At 52.3% G+C, this 16,561-nt stretch overlaps 1 long non-coding RNA gene across 1 annotated transcript; it reads left to right on the forward strand.

Moving 5' to 3' along the window:
* Window positions 1-3,544: 3,544 nt before the first annotated feature.
* LOC110348589 (uncharacterized) lies at window positions 3,545-14,244 on the forward strand. Its single transcript, XR_002393935.2, has 3 exons — window positions 3,545-3,909; window positions 9,316-9,466; window positions 12,727-14,244. It is a non-coding gene; the product is annotated as an uncharacterized LOC110348589 (long non-coding RNA).
* The last annotated feature ends 2,317 nt before the right edge of the window (window positions 14,245-16,561 follow it).

The raw sequence follows: 16,561 nt of genomic DNA on the forward strand, positions 1-16,561 counted from the left end.
CAGCACCTCCCTCTGTACTCTGTCCTGCTCCTACCCGCTAAGATGTGGCCTAGAACACCCAGGGCAGTGATGGTGAATCTTTTAGAGCTTTCCATGATACAAACAGCCTGCTGCAGCATGCATGTCACGAGTTTGCCGCCACTGCCATAGGGTGTGGTAGGCAGAGGGGCTCAGCAGGCCAGGGCCGCAGGTGGGGCCTCCGGGGGAGCTGTGTTCTCTTCCCCTCCCTGGTCTGTGGTCCTTGTGAAGGGTGCTGGGATGTCAGGAGAGGAGGCAGCCGTGATGACCAAGAGCCCCGGGGTCAAAGCCCGCCCCACTGCAGCTCACTGGCTCCGGGGTCAAAGCCCGCCCCACTGCAGCTCACTGGCTCCGGGGTCAAAGCCCGCCCCACTGCAGCTCACTGGCTCCGGGGTCAAAGCCCGCCCCACTGCAGCTCACTGGCTCCTGAGCCCGAGTGCTTTCTGTCAAATGCCTCCTCGGGCCACCGAACCCTTGGGCTCTTCCCTGTAGGGATTTCTGGGGCTGCTCTGTCTCCCCTGTAGGTGACTGTTGTTCCAAGTGCCATCTCTATTGTTTACACAGCCCAGAGTTCCATGGAGTTAGAAAAACATGTTTTCCTTTCTACTCAAGGTGCTACAAAAAACAGCCGGCCTGAGGAGGGGCCGTGCGTGCCCTTACTCTTCCGGGCTCATCCGAGTTCTGTAGGCTTCTCCGTCCAGGATTCTGCTGGTTACCGTCTCCCCAGAGCTGGCTCAGCTTTGAGGCCCAGCCCAGGGCCTGGAACTCTTGCTGAGAGGCCTGTTTCTAAGGATGGAGTCATCCCTGCTCGGGGTCCTGCAGGGTCTGCAGTGCGGCCACCAGGTGCCACTTTGTCTGAGAGCCCTAAGGAAGATGAGGGAAGCGGATGCTTGGGAATGTAGCTGGCAAGACAGTGACCAAGCAAAGGAGAGGACAGGAGAGCAGGCAGAAGGCAATCCAGCTCACCCACGGGAGGACCGAAATCTCCGTTTTTAGCCAGCATGCTCTGCCCTTGGGCTTTCTCTCGAGCATCTTTGTTTCTTCTCCACAGCAAAGATCTCACTTTTCTCTCACTTAGTTCAATAGCTGTCCTCTTGCAGGGGTAGAGGTCTGGCTGGCCGCTAGCTCTGCAGATGGTTCTTCAGTGTTTCCTCCTGAGAACTCGGTTCCAGGCTTCTTACTGTTTTCTCTTCTTCCCTTCTCACCCTTCTCCTTTTCTAACCTGCAGCCCCTGTACACCCAGCACTTTCTCCCTTTGGGTCTCTGAGGCTTCTCCACTCATACCTCACCTGTGGCTCTTTCCTGTCCATCCGGCGACAAGAAATACGTCGAGCCACCTCAGTTCTCTGTTCTCTGGGCCTCAGTTTCCTTGTCTCTAGAATGACAGAAGTAGCAGGTAGGTGTGGGTTGCCTGACAATTGGAGAGCCCTTCACCCCAAGCCTGGAAGGGGCTACTTATGAATGTCCTGGTGCCTAAGCAGGTGTTTCAAGAAAAGACTGCCAAGTATGTGCACTAGGACCCCAAAACTTTCCACCCCAGGCCAGCCCAGGGTGGAGGGGCAATCCACTACTGGTACACATTGCTGCAGGTCAAAAGACAGGGGGTGCAGCTCAGTGGTAGAGCACTTGTCTAGCATGTGTAAAGCCATGGGTTCAACCCCCAGGACCCCCAAAGTAGATGGGATGGGGTGCAGCAGAATGGGGGAACCCCAGTGGGAAAGGGGGCAGCAGGATGGAATGGAACGAGCCTTCTGCCCTCCACTAGTTCAAATATTCTTGAATTCTGAAAAATTCTCAAATGTTTCTGAGCCAAGAATGCCCCAAAGGAGTGGCTCAGTGTCTGGGGTTACAGAGACTTTGTTACTTCAGCAAATCATACTACAAGCCATTTACTGGTTTAATTTAATTATTTATGATAACACTTCAGAGTAAAAACTACACTTGTCAAAATAAAGGGGACTTTGTGCCGCAGTGACCGAGATTTTATTGGTGCATTACCGAATGCACCGAAACCTGGTAATCGGCACCAGATCTCCCTGCAACTGGGGCAAATCAGCACCGAGCGAGGAGGACTGAAATGGATTACTGATTCCTGGGGGAATTATTGTAAGCTATTTGAACAAAGGGGCTTCGATTCCATCCGCCTTCTCTTGTTGCATCTCCTTCTTTCCCCCAAATAAGCTGATTTCTATACACATTGGACTGTTTATATGTCCCATGTAGATCACCTCCCTTCCCTTACACATGCAGTACCCTCTAGAATGCCTTCACTGTCCAAAGGATCCCCATCCCAAACCTGGCCACACAATGATTCCCCTGAGTATTTAAGAAGGCGTTCAGATGCCTGGGCACCTCAAGAGCTTCCACTGAGCCTTCTCCCCTCCGTGGAGGCCTCCAATGTCCCTACCCTTCTGAGCACTTCCTCCTGTGGTTCAGCAGCCTTGACTCTCTTCCTGTGACAATGAATTCCTGGAGGATGGGTCTTGACCTTTTACCTCTGAGCTTAGAGGGAGCTCAGTGATGGGTGGCTGGTTGAGTGTTGGGTATGTTGCAGAACGAAGAGTTTATCAGAGCTGTACAGATAGAGACTTGGGTGCCAACTCCTGTCCTCACCCAGCCCTGAGTCCCTCTTCTCTCACCTGATGCCTTCAGGTCCACATTCTTCCTGCGATAGAAATGACCTTTTTGGCCAGAAGTCCTTTGAGGGCGTGACCTTCCTAGATACTGTCTGTGATGGCACATAGGGCACTGTGAATTCCCGGCAGAGTACCACAGGCGTGGAGTCTGGCCCCACCCTTCACAGGAGGCCTGTCAGGACCAGCCTCGGCTGCTTGCTCCTTATTAATGGCCCTCTCCTGAGCCCCAAGGCTAACAGATTCTCTCAATACCCCACTGCCTTCCTCAGCCCTGCCCCTCCATTATTCACAGGGGTGTCAGAGGTGATGACAGTGAGGTTACCCACAGCTGAATCTAGTGACGAGTACTTGAAATACGGAAGATAAACATACCTGGTAGAAGACCCCATCCATCCATCTACCCATCCATCCACATAGTCACTTATTGCTAAGTCAAGAGGATAAAACATAACAGAACAACAAAAAACCCTGCTTCCTGCTCATAAAGGGGTTACAATCTAACTAGAGAGGCAGAAAGGAGTTATAATTTTGGCTGCAAGTTGTTCTTCATCCTTAACCATCCTATCTGTAACAAAAGTCATCTCCCACATTGTCGATACTTTTTATTTACAAAGCACCTCCCACAAGAGCTACAAAAGAAAAATACTCTGCACTTTTGCCATATCTAAAACCAAACTGGACCAGATGTACCCTGAGGTCCTGACTGCCCCTGCCCAGGTGGTTCCTAGTATAGGAACTTCTGGGGCCCATGGCCTGCAAATTGACAGCTCCCTGGAGGTGTTTGCTAAGAAGCCAGGAATTTTCAAGGAGGACTTAATGAGCCACAGAGTCAGAGACCTTGGGAACCACCCAAACCAGTGGGCTCCAGCCCTGGCTGCACATTACAATTGTTCATTGAAGGCTTTAAAGGGGAAAATGGCAGGGTCTGGAATCCAATTGAATCAGTGTTTCTTAAAGGCTCCTCAGGTGAGGCCCTTTGTGCAGCCAGGTTGAAAGCCACTGGTCTCACAAACAAGGAGGAAGTTGAGCAGAGAACAGATATCACGTGGCCAAAGCCCCTGCCTTCCCATAATGCCTGCTGCTTCTCCAAGCCTTCATGGAAGGCGATTTCTTTCCAGCGCACCTCCAGAGATGGCTAGGCCCTGCTCTCCCTGGACACCCTGCTCTGTCCCATCCTGAGGACAGTGCCTAGAGCAGACTGGCCCATGTCGTGTCCTTTCCCAAAGTCCAGAGGCAAGGAGACAGGCACTGACAGGTGAGGCCAGGGGCTTCAATCAAGAGAGGGGTTTTTGTCAGGGTAGATTGTGATTGTTTGCCTTAAACAAACAGGACTTGTTCCAGGAAGACATTTGTCTGCATGGGGCAGCAGCGCCATTCATCATGATAGCTCAGGGCTGGGGTCGAGAAGTCACCTTTTCAGGACCCTGGCCCACAGGGAGGGGCTTGAGGGCCGCTCCCCCAGGCCCAGGCTGGAGAAGATGTCAGGAAAGCTAATGAGCCACTGGACAGCTGCAGCTTGTTAAAGAGCGCCTGAGGCCCGTTGTAACTGAGACCTTTAAATATACATCGTAGTCAAATAAACAGCATCCTCCCACCCAATGGCCAGTCCCTCCAGGGCCAAGCTGGTCCAGCACAGCCCCGCCCTGCCCACCCAACCCTTCCTGGCCCTCCCAGCACTATCCCCATTCCAAAGGGAAAAGCCCATCCTTCCTGGTCTGGAAGTGATAGACTCTTAACTGGGAGAGGCGGTGTGGCCAGGTTCTCCCACCCTCCCCCTCCTGCCTCCTCTAATCAGAAACAGCTGTATCCCCATCACAGACTGTCACCCTGCATAGGTCCCCCTGGGTATCACAAAATCAGGATGGCACGGGGGTCCCTGGAGAACCTAAGCAGGACACATTTCTTCTGAGTCCGAACCCCTTGGAAGCACTGAGAGCCAGCTTGGAGCACCCAGTCACTGGGGCACCTCTTCTACTTCTCCTCCTCTTAAAAGGTTCCCACCTCTGGAAAGCCTTGCCAGATTTACCTAAGCAGAGCTGGTGGCCTGTTTTCTCCTCTGACTGAAGGTGTGGTGCGTGCCTCTGGGAGCACTCTGAGCCCAGAGGAAACACGGGGTCTCTGTTCCTGGCACACAGAGCTCCTTGAGAGCTGGGACCAGTTTCTGTTCACTCTAATCCCCAGAGACTAGCGTGGTGCTCAGCACCTGGGAGCCTTGCTAAGTGAGTGCTGAATGGACTCCTGGGCTCTGCTCACCCTCTCTAATGGCCTCCTCCATCAGGGCCTGGTTAGGGCCCCGGTAGCACACACTGAGCTGTTGTTGCCCAGCAGCAAGTGGTGCTGGGAGGGAGAAGTCACAGGGCTGTCCCCAGAGTGCTATCTGATGCAGGACACTTTACATCCATTCTAGTGGCAGGACCCTGGCCAGTAGAAGTCTAATTTGAAAGTGGAGCAGCAGATTCAGAAACATAAGACAGGAGTAGGAAGTGGAGACCAGCACTGTCTCTCACCAGAGCACCCCTCACCACTGCCAGCCTCAGTTTACCACTATACTCCCTTACGGGCTCCACTGTGGGTACTACACCTCCCCATAGTGTACCCCACTTCACTGCTGGGTACCCCATGTCATCACAGCTGCCTGTCGCTCTCAGAGTACCCCCTGTCATCAGAGGCTGTGTCACCTCCACACCCAGCTCCACTAGACCACGGGTATTCACCTCCCACAGTGGGCTCCAGCTCCTGCCAGGATGTCACTTCCCCGAGGTGCACCGCTCAGTTTGCCACATCCTACTTCACCCGGACCCAGCTACAGATTTGGTGTCTGATGTTTGGAGGCCCTGTCTGGGGCCAGCAATCTGTCTCTGCTGCCACCGGGAGTGAGGGAGGAACAAGAGGGGAGAGAAAAGAGAGCCCTGAGGCTGAGCAGCAGAACAATAGGTCATGGGGTCCCTGTGGGGAGGAGCCTTACCCCCCCCAAACAGCCCACAACAGGGGTCAACTGTCAAACCTTCCTGACATCAATCTGCCAAACATCGTGGTTTTGTGCAAAGGTGGGAAGTGACGTCTACTGTACCCCATTCGTTTGTGCAGGCATTGTCTGGGTGGTTTGTAGATATTAACACGGTCAATCTTTATCAGCTCCCGGGGTGGGAGGTGGTATAATTGAACTCACTTCACAGATAAGGAAACTGGAGACTTTGCCAGGGTTGCATGCCTTATAAATTGTACTATTGGAATTTGAACCTTGGTCTCCACAACTCCAAATCTGTCACCCTGGTCCACAGTTAGCCCAAAGATCATTATCTTGTGCTGACAGTGGGGGAGACAACACCTACCAGACACAATGGGCAGGTTGGACAGGCTTTGATTCAAATTGAGGAGACTATGGCTAAGAACACATGATTGTGTATCTCAAAAGAGCTAGGAGAAAGAATTGTGTATGTTCCCAACACAAAGAAATGATAAATGTGTGAGGTGATGGATGTGTCACTCACCCAGATCTGGTCTTTACCGGTTATAGACAAGTATTGAAATATCACACAGTACCCCATAAATATGTACAGTTCTATGTCAGTTAAAATTTTAAAATATTTCTAAAACTTTACTTAGAGGCATCCTGCCCCAGGGATGATCCAGAGAAAATCAAAGTTGACCATATTTCTCTTTGTCCCAGGCTTAGTTAGGTACAGATATTTTACCTGCACTCAGTACCAGCCAGTTACTGCAGGTGAGCAGACTTCCTGAGCCCCTCACACATAGGTCCTGTCCTCAGGCTCCTTCCTCCCAAGCCTGGATGCCAAGTCAGCTGCTTCAATGTGGCCTTCCCCACGTTCTGGTCTCCTTGACCAGCTGTTGGACTTCCAGTGCTGACACTCAGTTCCAGCTGCTCCTGCCATGATTTTCATGTTCCTGCCTTTAGATCCCTGCAGAAGCAAAATGTCCAGAGTTTGGGGTCATGCAGGCCAAAGGATTTGCCTCTCATCTCTTCCCTGTGCTCCCTCAGCATGGAGACATTGGACACTTCCCATCAGGGACTGGGCCCATGGCTCAGAAACTCCACAGAGTCTAACACAGTTTCTGGTCTCCAGGGCTGATGGGAACATTGGCATAAATTCCTTATAATACAGAGGCATTCAGCCGACTGGCCAGGTAGGGGTGGAAATTCCCACTCTGCAGAGGTCCTGTCCACTGAGTCAGCCCTGCATCCCTAAGGCTGTGTCTGCCTGGGAAGGGGGTGGGTGAGCTTGTTCCCAAAGTCACATAAAGGTGCTGTGTATGTGACACACCTCACTTCTCTGAACAAACCCAACCTATTCTCTGCATCTTAGCCATCTCTGGAGGGGCAGACTCTCCTGGGTGCTGACCTGACCGCCATGGCTTCTCCGGTACCCTTCTGTTTCTGTCCCCTTTCTATGGTCACCTGCTCTCCACACAGTGTGTTCTTTCCACTTGTTCAAAGCCATCCCTGTGGGAACTTCCGGTGGTGCTCCCCCTACGCACACACTGCTTTCCTCTCTGTTTTTTGGAGGTAATTCCATCCATTTATTTCCAATTTGTTAGAACTGAAACCCGGTACCCACTGAACGCTGACTCAAATTCTCCCTCCTCCTAGTCCCAGTCCCATGAAATCACTTTCTCTCTTTCTGAATTTGACTGTTCCAAACACTTCATGTAAGTGGAATCTTGTAATATCTGTCCTTTTGTGACTGACTTGTTTCATGGAGCACAATGCTCTCAAGCTTCATTCATGTTATAGCCCTTTTTGTGACTGAATAATATTTCATTGTGTGTCTGTAACATGTGTTGTTTAACCCTGTGTCCTGCCATGAACACTTGGGCCGTTTCCATCTTTCGTCCGTTGTGCATAATATTGTGACAAACATAGATGTCACCTTTTTCTTCTTCCTTTTCTTTTCTTTTTTTGGGGGGTGGGGGGCAGGGTCTTGCTGTGTTGCCCAGGCTGGCCTCAAACTCCTGGGTCTAAGCCTTCCCAGTAGCTGGGTCCACAGGTGCACACCACCATGCCCAGCTCCTGGTTTTTTGCATCCTCTTTATCTTCTTTTACTTACTCCTTCCTCTTTGATTGGAAACCCACACAATACTCAACAGCCAGAAAGCCTGAGCTTTCCAGAATAATCCTAGTTTCATAATTCCCCTGACCTTGTGGTCCCCACCAACTATTGAAAAGTCCCAGAGACTCCAGTAAATCTTCTGTCTGAGGCTCATAGTTAGAAAAGACACAAAAATCTCTTATAAGATTCTGCGTTTTTTAGGCAGAAAATGTCATTACTTTAAAAAGTCCCTCCCACGTTTAATCAAGAACGAACATCTTTGCTCAGCCCTGCACCTCCAGGTGCCATCTCTGTCCTTCCCTCTCCTGCCAACCCTCTCTGAGGCTCCGCTCGCCTCTCCCGCTTCCTCACCCCCTGCCATTTTCTTAATGCCCTGCAATCTGGCTTGTCGGAACAACTCGGCTGAATCTGCTCTTGCCAAGGTCACCAATGACTTCTTTTTAAAACAAGCTCCAATTATTGTGTTTCTGGATTATCAAATAGATGCTCATTGTGGGAAAGCTGGCAAGCACCAAGTAGTGCATAGGAGCAGAGAAAGGTCACTTGCCCACAATCACACCAGCCAGAAGCAACCACCGTTAGCACTTTGGCATATTTCCTTCCAGTCTTTTTTCTTTAATCCAAAAAGTTTCTCACTTTCCACAATCCCCATCTTTCCTCATCCCTGAAACACCCAATGCTATTGAATATTCACTTCTTTTTGAAATTCCCTCCTCCAGAGTTTCTACTTCTCTGGTTTCTGCTCCAGTCCCACCAATTGTTTCCTTTGTGGCCTGCTTTCTAATCGAGCCCGGCCAGGATTCAGAGGTGCCTAGGTTCAGTGTCCATATCAGTCCCTGAAAGCCAAATGGAGGTAAACTAGGGCAGACCATTATCTGAAGTCAAGAGTAGATCACGGTAAGCCACCAAACCTCCCAACTCCCACCATCCTCCCTAATCCAGGTATCACCTCCTCTGGGGGTGTTCTGGCTCCCAGGTAGGGAGGGGCATTGCTGTATCCTCTCTACTTCCTGTTTCCTCCCAGTGTGCTATCCATCCTTGAAGTGCCTAGATCACTACCTGGACTTACAGTGACACCCTTCTGGCTGGGTCCCTCTCTAAACTGTCAGCCTCTGAATAGCAAGGACATTCATCTTCCCCTTCCTGATCCCAGTGGAAAACCCAACAGCCAGCTCTGAGGCCCAGAGTGAGGAGGCCAACATCAACCATTTACAAGCAGGCTTAAGGGCCACTAAGCTCCAGGCCTAGGGAGCTCCTGGTCCCAAGTTCTTTCTACAGTATCAAATTGGGACCCTGTACTGATGCAGCAAAAGGACAGATTATGGTGCATCCACCAGGAAACACCTGACCCCCAGACACAACAGAGCAGTGCAGGGACTGGTAAGAAAGGCGAGGGAAAACAGAGGCAGGCTGACCTTCGTTTGAACCTGGCATGGTGAGCAGACAGACCTTATTGTCCCACCACCCACCTCCCCGAGAGAGATAATCCCCTGTGACTCAGTAAAGTGTCCAGGTTAGGACTCCATCATCCCCTCACTGAAATTTCACCTAGAATGCACTTCCTTATGCATAACTCAAGCTCTCTCTTCCAGACATTTGAGCCAGATAAATAGGAGAGGCCCAGGGTTCTACTGGCTACACAAAGAGCAGACAGAGTTCAGCGAGGGAGTGCACATCTATGACCAGGAGTCCAGGGAAGAGTAATGGAAGAAGAGATATCAGAGCTCAACTCAGTCCTTAAGGGTGAGTAGGGTTTGACCTGAAAGAAAAATGCAAGAAGGGAAGCACAGGCAAGAGTTAGTTCGTGACACTGGAAAATGTCAGTCTGTCAATCGCCTACTGGGGTAAGGCTCCTGTTCTCTAAGGACACTCTCAGAATGACGCCAGAGGCACCTCCCAAACTTGAACACTCCAGTACCACACATGGGGACTGCCGAAGATGAAACAAACTGAGCTGGAAATCCTGGTTCCAGGTTATGTCTCTGAGTCTGTTTCCACATTCTACAGCGAGGATAATAATACCAACCTTGGGAAGTTGTTGTAAGGATTAGAATGCTATGTGTGCAGTAGCTGCTCAATACGCAGCACCAACCTCATTGTTAGTACTATATTAGCACTATTTTGAGAACTACCATTTCAGCTCTGGGGAAACAGCCCAGTGATTAGAGGGACCGAACTGGGTTTTCCCACTTTCACCTCTGACCCCAACCCTCCTCAGTCACTTCTGATTTGCTGTGGTGGTGGTGGGGAATCAGAAGACCTGGGTCTTTATTCCACAACGAAGAATTTCAATTCAGCGTCTCCATGTGTAAAATGGAGCCAGGAACACTTACCCCGTAGGATTGTTGGGAGGATTCCTGTGTGTTAGAACTCCTGCCGGCACACCCCAGGTGCTCGGTCAACCTTCTGGAATCCCTTGCCTTCTTCCCACCCTCCCAGGGCCCAGTGTGGGGTCCAGGGCTGGGCTGTGAGTCTGAGTTGCTGGGTGGTGGGGTGGGGTGGGGTAGCGTCAAGTGCCCTAGATGAATGCATAAATAACCAGCCATCCTGGTCTCCCTTCAAAAGTCCTGGTCTCCAACCCTTTAATCATGAAGCTGCTCTTCCCTGGCCACCTTCCAGGGCCCCACCCGCCCACTTCCCATGCAGAGAAGGGCCCAAGGAAGGAGCTTTGGGTCTTCCCAGCTGCCTGGTTTGCATGGCATGCTCCTAATCGATCCCAGGAAGCCAGGGGCCTGCCTCTCGGCTGCCTCACCCCATGCCCAACATCCTTCACCCCACACAACTCCCCTCAACCTCTCAGGCTTGGCTCTGGTTCCCCACCATCCTGTCTCCTCAATCTTTGACCAGGCCTGCCCTTCAGTCCTGCCAGGCAGAAAATGGGTTTGTCAGGACAGTGTCCTCCTCTCCATGGGGACCACATTACATTGTATGAGCCCAAGCATCAGTCCCCAAGGCCGATGGTTCCATGCGTTCTCGTGGGACAATGGAAACCTAATATTAGAAAGTGAGCCGGTCTTGGAAAATCCAGGACATGTGTTTGCCATGTTGGTTTCCAGCCCCTCATCACTGAATGCGATCCTCTCTTTATGCAAGGCGGAGTATTCCTCTGGGACAGGGAGTGAGAAGCATGTTGGGGGTAGGGAGAGGGATTGCATATGAAATCACATTTGGCAACTTGAGTCGTATTTTTTAATGCTCTAATGGAGTTGGCTTCTTGAATCAGTGATTCTTTTTCATATGGGAATGAATTCATATGGGAAAGAGTTCCAATAGAAAGAGTTATTTTTAGACTGGGGTATACTGGGTTTGCTTAAACGGAGGCGCACCACTATTTACTGTGCAGCCCTTTTGTCTGAGCTTTCCTTCTCTGAGTTTCCTTGATACTGGAATTCAGCTGCCAGTTCTGCAATTTGCATTCCTCCCAACAGAGGCGCGGCTGTGGGACAGCCGGGCAGAGCAGGCAGCACTTGGCCTTTGCTCCCTCCCCTCAGAACCCCTGCTCCTCTGCTTCCCGCCAGGTGACCTTACTTGCACTACCGTAGACTGCTGAGCTGGGTGGAGTGAGGGAGACCCTGGCTGGGGGGTGAGGGCAGCAATATTCTTCCCCAGGAGAAGGGGCGGGAGGATTAAATCAGGTCACACAGTCCATGAGATTCCCTCCCCCCAGGTTTTGCATTCAGAAGTTCTTAAAAAGTAACATCTGCCAGCTTACGGAACACATCTGTCTGTTCCCAGCACACCATTAGGCTCTGCAAACCTGAGCACATCCTGCTTTTGTAAATCATCTTCACCCAGGGCTCCCCTCATCCCAGATGAGCTCCCCCCTCCTGAGTTCTGAGCTCTGGCAGACAATGAAGCTGTGGGATTAGAGCCAACCGAAGTACCTTCTTGAGAACCCCCTGCAGGTCATACTTCCCTGCACCCAGGCCTGGCTAGCCCAAGGCATTCTCAGAAGTCACAGGTCCCAGAATCTTAGAGCTAGGAGGACTCTAGAGACACTTACACCTCCAGTTCCCTGTAATGCAAAAGGAGAAACTGAGGCCCAGAGAGGCACCTCTTCCTTAGGGTCACAAGGCTGGTTAACAGTGGCACTCCTCCTGAGCGGGAGATGCCTGTGACATGGAGAGTCCTCCCTCCCGCTCTCCTGTCTCCCTCCAGAGGCTGCTGGTCTGGCCGCCCTGAGAACCTGCGTTCCGTCTGGGCAAGCAGTGTGTCCCTCGCTAGTCCACGCCCAGAGCTCTGAGTAAGTGGTGTTGGCTGATGGCTAACAGCATTCTTCACAAAGAAAGGAGATTGAAAAAGAGCCCTGGAAGCTCCTGGCTTTCCATCCTTGTCTTTGGGAGGCAGTGTGGTGCCGAGAAAGAATGCCGACCTGGGGCCAAGAGGCTTGGGTTCTGGTGGAATGCAAGGAGCTCACATATACAGAGTGACCAATACTGAACCCAGCATGTGGCAGGTGCTCCAAAGTGGAGCTCGCTCTCGGGAATGTCAGTCCTGACTCTCCCACTCTGTGACCTCCGTCTCAGAAATCTCTGTTATCTGGAAAGTGGGAATAAATACACATCCCAGCCCATCTCCCAGGGGAGTCATTTCCTGCAGGGACCTCACAGGGCTGCAAAGACACCTGAGGGATGAGATGAGATTCCTTTACTTTCAAGGCCAAGATGGGAATTCCAGGTTGAGGGAACGAAGGCAATAGTAATTCTGGGAACTATGAGACAGAGAAAGAAGGTCCTTTGCACTGGCCACCAAAAGTCCTGGACCGGCTATGTGAACCCTGTGGACCCTCACTTCCTCTATTGTCACCTGAGGGTGGTTCCGGAGCCCCTACTGCTTGCCCTGTAATCCTAGCACAGCCTGGGGCTGTCTTATCTTATCATGACTGCAGGTATGGAGAAGCTGAGGTTAAACCCCAGGCCGTGGCCGGCTCCCTGTGCCCAGGTCTTTGAGCTCCTCCACGATTCCAGAGAGCTACTCACACCCCTATCTTTCACCCTTCTCAGCTCCCAGGATCCTATTCCCCTGGAAGGACTTCCAGAAAGTCACTACCCCTGACAAGACTCAGATCGGCTCCTGGACACGAATGACAGGGGTTTGTGACACCTCAGAAATCGAGTACAAGCCTGTGTGTGCATAGGTGTGCATGAGCACACAGGGACTTTTCTAAGGAGTGGCCTCCAGCTCTCATCAAGGAGGGATGTGCCCCAAAAGGTTGGAAGCTCCCATTCATTCATGTCCCTCAGCCCTCCCACTGTGGACAGCCCCCTGAACTCCAGGTGAGAATGTGGCCACAGGCCCCGGGTAGGGGCTCAGAGACTGCAAGTGGTCAGGTGCAGGGTGCCCCTACCCCTCCCAACAGACTCCAGGCCCTGTGCAGGCTGTTTCTCCTCTACCCACCATGGAGCTGGAGCTCTGGGCGGGCTCCAAGGTCCAGCATGTCTGGATGGCCACGCAGAGAGAGTGTGGGGTCTGGGCTTCGGGAGGCATCCGGGTGGGGCTGTTGCTAGACGAGCAGCTGGCCCTGGTCTGCGAGTGCTGACAGAGTAGAGCGGATCTGCCCTTCCTCCTCGGGTTTGGGCAGATGAGGAGTGAGTGACAGCAGCAGGTCCAAGCCAAGTGTCCTGATGGGGCTCTCAGGCCTCTTCAGCCACCATGGAGGCCCCGGAAATACCGAGGCTGGGAGGGGACCCGAGGGGGACAGAGGCCTAACCTGCTATCTCTTGGGTCTCTGCCTGGTCGTCCTTCAAGCTCTTCAAGCCGCCCTGACTGCCTCACCCCTTGCTACCATTAAACCCCTGCCTCTGCCCTGGCCAGGCCCTGAGCTTCCTCTCCTATCAGACTCCAGCACCATACTCAGAAAGATCTTGTATGTTTTTCAAATTAATGCAATTAAGAGCATTAACGTTTGCAAACGATAGAGTTTTTCATTTTCCTTTTATTTGATTAGAGAAATTCCCAGCGCACAGTTCCTCCAAATGAAACCCAGACCTAGGGCCCATTGTTCCGAGGGCTTCCACGAGAATGTGTTACCTTTCAATCTCACGCACTAATGTGTTCAGCGTTACAGCCCCCCTCCCCGCCCCCCGGGCGGCTGCAGGAAGGATCTGGAGTCTTGATTAAAGCGGCCTTTGCCGGGCGGGAATGTCGGCTCCTCCACCCGGGAGTCACAGAGTGGCTGGCTAGGTGTTCAGAGGCAGAGCCTCCACTCAGAGCTGGGCTCTGCAGCAGTTGTGCCTGGGTGTGATTAGGTGTCTCCCCTCTTCTGTGGCCTTCCCTCTGGACCTCCTGCACAACTATCCTTAGCCGCAACACACATGTGCACACCCTCCGCTCCCTTCTGTCTTCTCTTTATTGCTCCCCCTCTATTTCCTTCACCCTCTCTTCTTCTCACCTTCTGGTCCCCACTTGCCCCCTGGGCTTTGTGGCAGCCTCCTTCTAGTCACCTGGTGCAGAGGTGGCCTGCAAGACGCCATGCTGCTCCTCCCTCGGTCAGGCCCAGAGCACCAAGGTGAAGAGCAGAATTCGAGCCAAAGCTAAACATTGATTAGAGGAATATGTAAGGAAGGCCTGGGAGAGGGAGGAGGGAGGGTCGTAACCCCTGTTAAAAAATTCAGCTAGTGCCAAATTTAAACAGGATGTCAAATCTACACCCCTCCCGCCCCAAATCACCAAAGGCTCAGCACTGGGAGGCCCAGGTTCCTTCCTCTTCCAACTGGGGTGGCTGGTCCAGGCCCCAGGGTAGCCAGTGCCCTGGGACAGGAAGCTGGTGGGACTTCCCTGCCCCAGTCGTTTGTGTCCAGCAGACCTCTAACAATCCATGCTAGGGTCCTCAGGGATGCCACCACGACCTGGCCCAAATTAGGCAAAACTGAGAAACAACTGGGCTTATGAGCTAGGATCCAAACTTAAAATAAAGCCTGTCAACTCTCAGAAGCTGCTCTGGCTACTCCCAGGTCCCGTGGAGTCAGGAGAACTAGGGAGGGAAATGTGATCCCTCCTCACCCCCACCCCAAGCTGCCTGACCCTGCTGCACTGCCAGGTGCCTGAGAGTCCATCTGCAAACAGCGCAGTCACCTACACCTTGCAAAGCAGAATGGGCACTGACGGGAGTTCAGAGAGAGGTCTACTTCTCCCCGGAGTGGTTAAAGAAGTGGGGAGCCTAAAGTCTTCCAGTTGACCCTTGCAATGCCATTCTCTTTTGGAGGTGAGTCCTTCTTCCCCAAGCCCCTCCTGGATCAGTGAGGACCATCTAGATTTTTGGACAGAAGACTAAGGAAGGGGCTTGAGGCTGAGGAGGCCTTCACTATACTCTCCCCCTGGCCTCTGCAGAGCCCACACCTGGCAGTTCCTGTGTGTGAATCCCAAGCAATCCACACGTTCAGGTTTGATTTGCCCTGTGGAGAAGCTTGGAGACCTCAGAGTGGAGGCAGTGATGCCAATGTCTACTTGAGTCAAGGAAGATGGCAGCCAAAGTAAAGCTATGGTGTTGGGATGGGGAGAAGTGGGAGGCCTGGAGGGATGACTCAACTGGGTCCTGGGCCAGTGTCCCATCCAACTCCTTGGAGCTGCTCCCTCATTTATTCTATTCAACCTGAAGGGAGGAAAAGAACCCCACCATGTTGGGCTGGGAAAGCTGAGGGACTGATCCTCGAGGCTAAGTGAGGGAAGTTCACCATCCCTGTGTCTGCGCGGGCACTCACTGTGGCAATGCTTGCCTGATGAGATAAATCCACCTACACCTTTAAGCTGCACCTCCCCACACAGGGCCCAGAAGGTCTCACCCTTGGATCAGTCCCAGGGTTCTGCCAAAAACATCTGCCAGGGCCAACAGCCCCCAGGGAGCAGATACATAATGTGAACTGCATTTGGACGGGGAAGGCAGCAGGAGGGAATCTGGACTGTAGTGGAAATTGCTCAGGAATTTGGCTTCATGTCTCAGTTGATTCTTCCTAGACAATCACCTTAATGTGGGTACCTCCTGGTTACCCAGGCTTCAGGGAAGATTGGGAAGGGGGGCGGATCATCCCAAAGGTGAATAATCCAGAGACTGTGTCTGATTATTCCTGTTGAACTTTGCCAATTGGCTTTTTTCCCCCCCTGCTGGGAAACTTGCTTCCCTAAGCAGGATTTTCTTTGACTATTTTTCAAAATTTACTCAGGATTTCCAGCCACGAGCAATGCTTCCTCCAAGATGACCAGGCTGGGCTTTATCCCGAGCTCCGTTCAAACCACACAGACAGCAAGCAGGGGTGCGGAGATGCAGTCCGCTGAGCTGGCCCTGGGGCCAGGCACCCTTCTGGAGGAGTCGGACAAGCCCCACAGTGAAGAAACTACCAGCCAGGGCTCTAGTCCCTGGGACCGATCCCCACCCGTGCTGTCCGGTCCATTTTGGCTTACTTTGCAGACATGGTCACAGACGTACTAAGCCTTTCAAGGTGGCTTGGTAAGAAGAGTAGGCTTGGATTGTACGGAATCAGAGTGAGGGGTGGTGGCCCAGGTGAAAGGCTGGCTCCCAAAAAGATGGGAAGTTTGAGTCTGTTTTCCACTGCCAAGAGTTTTGGAAACCTTGGGTTCATCTAAGCCAGCACCCTGGAGAGATGCCAGCACAGAGACTCTGGACCTTACAGGGGGTCCAGGACCTTACAGGACCCGACCCTGCAGGAGCCAGAGCCTTTCCCTGGGGTCCAAAAGAAGCTGAGGGAGAGGCACGGGTCCCTCATCTGTGCCTGCGCCTGCGCACGTCATTCTTGTCCCGCTCATGGTCCAAAAGGCTCTGCAGCAAAGATTCATCTGTTTCAATTTTCATGGAAATGAAGCATTTTATCTCAGAACACAGGG

Source organism: Heterocephalus glaber, unplaced genomic scaffold (assembly GCF_053883595.1).
Source record: "Heterocephalus glaber isolate CG9 unplaced genomic scaffold, H.glaber_assembly_v1.0 deba00001504, whole genome shotgun sequence".
Classification (NCBI taxonomy): Eukaryota; Metazoa; Chordata; class Mammalia; order Rodentia; family Bathyergidae; genus Heterocephalus; species Heterocephalus glaber.